The sequence below is a fragment of the Nomia melanderi genome, unplaced genomic scaffold (genome assembly GCF_051020985.1).
Source record: "Nomia melanderi isolate GNS246 unplaced genomic scaffold, iyNomMela1 scaffold0078, whole genome shotgun sequence".
NCBI classification, from domain to species: Eukaryota; Metazoa; Arthropoda; class Insecta; order Hymenoptera; family Halictidae; genus Nomia; species Nomia melanderi.
Window position 1 is genome coordinate 275,001 of NW_027475193.1, and position 5,000 is coordinate 280,000.

The 5,000-nt window shown below is 55.4% G+C and overlaps 1 pseudogene; it reads right to left on the reverse strand.

Annotated features, from left to right (window-relative positions):
- Positions 1-5,000, reverse strand: part of LOC143175402 (large subunit ribosomal RNA) — a 10,327-nt pseudogene that overhangs the window by 3,101 nt on the left and 2,226 nt on the right.

A 5,000-nucleotide genomic window follows, 5' to 3' on the forward strand; every position in this document is an offset into this window, starting at 1 on the left:
TGCGTCCGGATCCTCAGGCCTTGATCGAGGTAGACGCCGAGATATTTTACGGTTTCGACCATACGTATTTGCCTCGATTGAATCTTAATTGTTGGGGGCCTTCGAATATCGAGATGACCACGGAAGAGGATCATCTCTGCTTTTTCCTGTGAAAGGGTCAGCTTCTCGGACTCGCACCATTTCTCAATGATGGTTGTCGCGTGCTGTCCCTTTTCCTGCAACTCGAGCCTGCTGTTTCCTGGGACGAGGATAAGGAGGTCGTCCGCGTAGGCGAACGCCTCTACGCCCTCGTTGGCCAGGGTAATCAGCAGGCTGTCGAACACAAGGTTCCAGAGGCTGGGCCCTAAGATTGAGCCCTGAGGACAGCCTCTGGTTACCTGTTTCTCGACACGGGTCAATTTCCCTATCAGTGAGGCCGTACGGTCGTTGAGATAGTCCGCGACGAGTCTATATAGGTTTCGCGGGCAGTTCCGCTCCTTGAGGCGAAAGAGGACGCTGGGCCACCATACGTTGTCGAACGCGCCCGAGATGTCGAACAAAATCGCAAGCGCATATTTTGTCGTTGACCCCTCGAGCCCGCTGCGGACGGCGCGGATGGCGTCAGTCGTCGACCTCCCCTTTCGGAAGCCGAACTGCCTAGGGGAAGCATAGCCGGGGTGGAGAAAAATGGGCTCCAGCCTTTCGCGGATCAGCTTCTCCAGGGATTTCCCAACCACCGAGAGAAGGCAGATGGGCCTGTAGGAGCTGGCCGCAGACTCGTCCCTATCGGGGCTTTTGAGGAGGGCGCGTATCGAGCCATATTTCCATGGCTTCGGGAAGCTGCCTTGTGACAGGCAGCCGTTGAAGAGGGCTGAGATTTCGCTTATTAGGACCGGATAAGCGGCCTTAAGCATTCTGACCTCGATAAGGTCGGAACCTGGAGCTTTGCCATTGCGAATCGAGCCGATTGCATGGCAAATTTCCTGTTCCGTGAAGGGCGGAGTGTCTGGGGTATCCGGGGGGGTTACGCTCGCGGACCTTTTACGACGTTGACACTCGAGCGTGTCCGGGGCGTCGTCGGGAACAAGGGCGTGGAGGAGACTTAACGCGGTCTCCTCCCACGTGATAGTGGAACCGGACAGAACCGGGGAAGTGGCCAGGGCTTTATCGGGGCTGATCTTTTTGACGCAGATTTTATACGCCGCTCCCCATGGGTTTTTCGCGCAGGATTCCGTTACGAAGTCCCGCCAGCTTGATCGCTTGGCGGTCTGAATTTCGTAGGAATACTTCCTGCGAATCTGAAGGTACGCGACGCGTTTCGCCTCCCTGATGGAAGGGTCCGACTCGACCTGGAAGGACTTCCGCATGCGGTAAGTTTTCTTCTTTAGCCGGGTCAGGTTTTCCGTCCACCAGGGAACCGATTTCGGGAAAATTTTCTTTCTCGGGAGGGATTTTTGCGCAGCCGTAATGATTGCGTCTTGGAGAGACGCAGCTGAGGCCTCAATTGCAGATTTGCTGTCCAGCCGGGAATCGCGGAGGAGGCTGCTTTTGATTATTTCCAGGTTCGATTGGAATTTAGCCCAATCGGCCTTGGATGTATTGAATCTAGGGCTCGCGGAGGCGGGTCCCATTGTGGTGGGGGCCTTGTACGTGAAGGTAATTGCGTTGTGGTCGCTGGATGTCCAATTTTCATGGACCTTCCAGCTTCCTATGTACCCGACGGTCGGTAGGCTTGACAGCGTTACATCTACGTTGGAGGATCCTTTATGGTTGCGGAATGTGGGGGCGTTACCGGGTTCGTTGAGAACTACTAGATTTTCCTGGGTTACGACCCATTCCAATTCTTCGCCTCGCGGATCGGTTGTGGTGCTGTGCCAAATCGAGGACTTCGCGTTGGCATCGGCAGCGATTATTAATCTCTGTCCGCGGAGGGAGCGGCATATTTGCGAGATTCTCGCCAGATATCTTTCGATATCGTGCGAGAATTTGAAATATACGCTAGCGAGGTACAGTTTCCCGAATGGTCCTGTTACCTCGATACACGTACAATAGTCGTCGCTGAGATGCGACAGCTTAAGGGACTCGAGGTTGGGATTGCGTATCGCGATACCAGCCATGGCTCGGTTGCCAGGCTCCGCGCCCGTGACTGCCGTGCAATTCGTGAGGCCGATGAATTTGCCCTTCACGTTGTACGGCTCCTGCATGAACAGGATGTCGATATTCTTCTCCCCCATAATGCGGGACATTTCGAGGGAGACGATTTGGGATCCGCGCATGTTTAATTGTGCCAGTTTCAGGGTCTGGCTATGGGTACGACTATGGGCGTTATTCATAGTCGGTTTGTTGAAGGACCCGCTCTAGTGCCGCTTTATGCGCTGGGCATTGTTCCAGCTTAACGGAGTGCTTGTGCTCCTTGCCGGCCTTCCGGCAGTTGGAGCAAACAGGGGATTTCGTTTTGTTTGGACACTCCTTGAAGGAGTGTCCTTCGGCGGCACAGTGTCCGCAAATCTCTTTACGGGCGCGGCAGTATTTGGTGGTGTGCCCGAAGGACTGGCATTTGTAGCAGCGCGTGGCTACAATGTAGTCTCTCGCGCGGCAATGTTCCCAGCCGATGTAGAGGATGCCCTTGTTCTTTATCAGTTCCCGGACTTTATTTGACACCTCGAAGATGACATTGCAGGTGTCCTTGTCCTTGGGTCCTGATTTGAAGGAGACCTTCGTTTGCTCCCTAACGACGGCCTTGTCCTTACCCTTGAAATTTTGCTCGACGATCGCCTCGATCAGGGATCGGTCGTTTTCGGTCCGCGGTACGTTGTGCACAATCATTCTGGGGCTCGACTTCGGGGGCGCCGCTGCCGTGAAACCGGCTGACTTGAGCTTCGGGTGGGCGGAGAGGGTCGAGAGGTCGCATCCCTTTGCGGCCTCGATAATTATACCGTTCCCCTGGAGGAGACGGACGCTTCGAACCTGAAGCTTGCTGGCCTCCGGGGAGACCATCTCCAGGACGGCTTTCCGCGTTGCCGCTGAGTCGGCGTACGTTTTATTGTCGCTCGGGACGATTTTTATCACGTTCGGCTGCTCGCGTTTGGGGTTCGCGATCGATATTACTCGTTTAGGGATTCGGGCCTTTTCCGCCCAGGTCATTTCCCGTTGGGGCCCGGGTTTGTTGTTTGTCGCCGCGGGGGGGGTGGGGGCCAATCTGGGGGACCGTGGGGCCGCGGTGGGGGGGGCGCGTGTCGCAGTATGGTGGACTGTGGGGGCGGTAACGCGGGAGAGAACCGCGGATTTGAGGGCCTTTATTTGACCCTCGAGGTTGCTTTTATCTACGAGCGCCTGAGTGAGTAGGTGGGTCAACTCGCCTACTGCGTTGATTAGCTCCGATTTTATGGTGTCGCTCGCCTCGGTTTGCGTGGTAATGCACTTAAAAATAAATTGGTTAATATTACGGGACTTACTCAACGCGGCCTCCGTGGATCTGGGTGTGTCGCTCGTCCCAGTCACCTCCTTCCTCGTGGCTGTTGAATTCCCCGTCACCGCAGCTACCTCTGGTGTGGGAGTGGCCTTAGTTGCTGGCAGGGTCTCTACGGCTTCCTCAATTATTAGCTGCTTCGCAGCTTTCGCCTTCCTGTTTTTCCCCTTCCCGGTGCGGGCGGGCGACCGCTCCTCCTTTCCTGCCAAGTACACAGGCTTGAAGGGGCTGTCCAGCTCCTCCGTCGGTAAGGTGGATCCGGAGGACGAGGACGAGGACGAGTCGTATCCGTCGCTTTCCGGCTCCGACCTCTGGTCGAATGTTCTCTTCCGCCCCGGACACTGCATCTCGCCTCGCGGCCGAAGTTGACGGCGTGGCGGATGGGGCTCGACTGGCTGCTTCGCTATTTTGCCGATGGCGGCGCTGCTGCGGCGAGGACTACTTGCTGGCGGCGCCGTCGTCGAAGCTGAGGGGAGCTGCTGGCGGCGTGTGACGTCAGAATATGGCCGCCAATATGGCCGCCAATATGGCGTCCAAGATGGCGTCGACAAATCTGTTGTCGTTAATACCGGGATATATATCGATGAATATCCTTAATTTGCGACAACTCACTAGAGATAATCACAACACTGTGTCCGAATGTTTTATTTACACCAGTGGCCGCGGCGATTCTACAATCCCGCGGTTATTAATACGAGAACGAGTCTACGAAGTTTCAGGTGACGCCAGATGACGTCACCAACCGACGCTAACTTTATTTCCTCGATAAATTCGGCCCTCACTGTCCGAATTTCACGATTCTTAGCACAGAATGCCCGGAATCACTTGCACTTCGCGTTTATACTTCGAAAATGGATTTCTCCTCGACGTTTACCACTTTTTTGGGCCTCGAAACACGGAGCGACGTGAACACGCGTCTGTATCCTGCGCCTCCTAGCGGTGAACTCAGTAGATAGGGACAGAGGGAATCTCGTTAATCCATTCATGCGCGTCACTAATTAGATGACGAGGCATTTGGCTACCTTAAGAGAGTCATAGTTACTCCCGCCGTTTACCCGCGCTTTTTTGAATTTCTTCACGTTGACATTCAGAGCACTGGGCAGAAATCACATTGCGTCAACACCCGCGGGGGCCATCGCAATGCTTTGTTTTAATTAGACAGTCGGATTCCCCTAGTCCGTGCCAGTTCTGAGCTGAGCGTTGAATGGCGGCCGAAGAGGACGAACGCTACGCGAAAGCCTCGCAGCAAGGAAGATCCGCGGGAGGCCAAGGCTCGGGACCGAGCTCGGATCCCTGCACGTTGCCGTACATGTTCACCTCGCCCAGGCCCGGCACGTCAGCCAGACCCGCTTCCCGACCAAGCCCGACACGCCCCGCTCCTCAGAGCCAATCCTTATTCCGAAGTTACGGATCCAATTTGCCGACTTCCCTTACCTACATTAATCTATCGACTAGAGGCTCTTTACCTTGGAGACCTGCTGCGGATATGGGTACGAACCGGCGCGACACCTCCACGTGGCCCTCTCCTGGATTTTCAAGGTCCGAGGGGAAG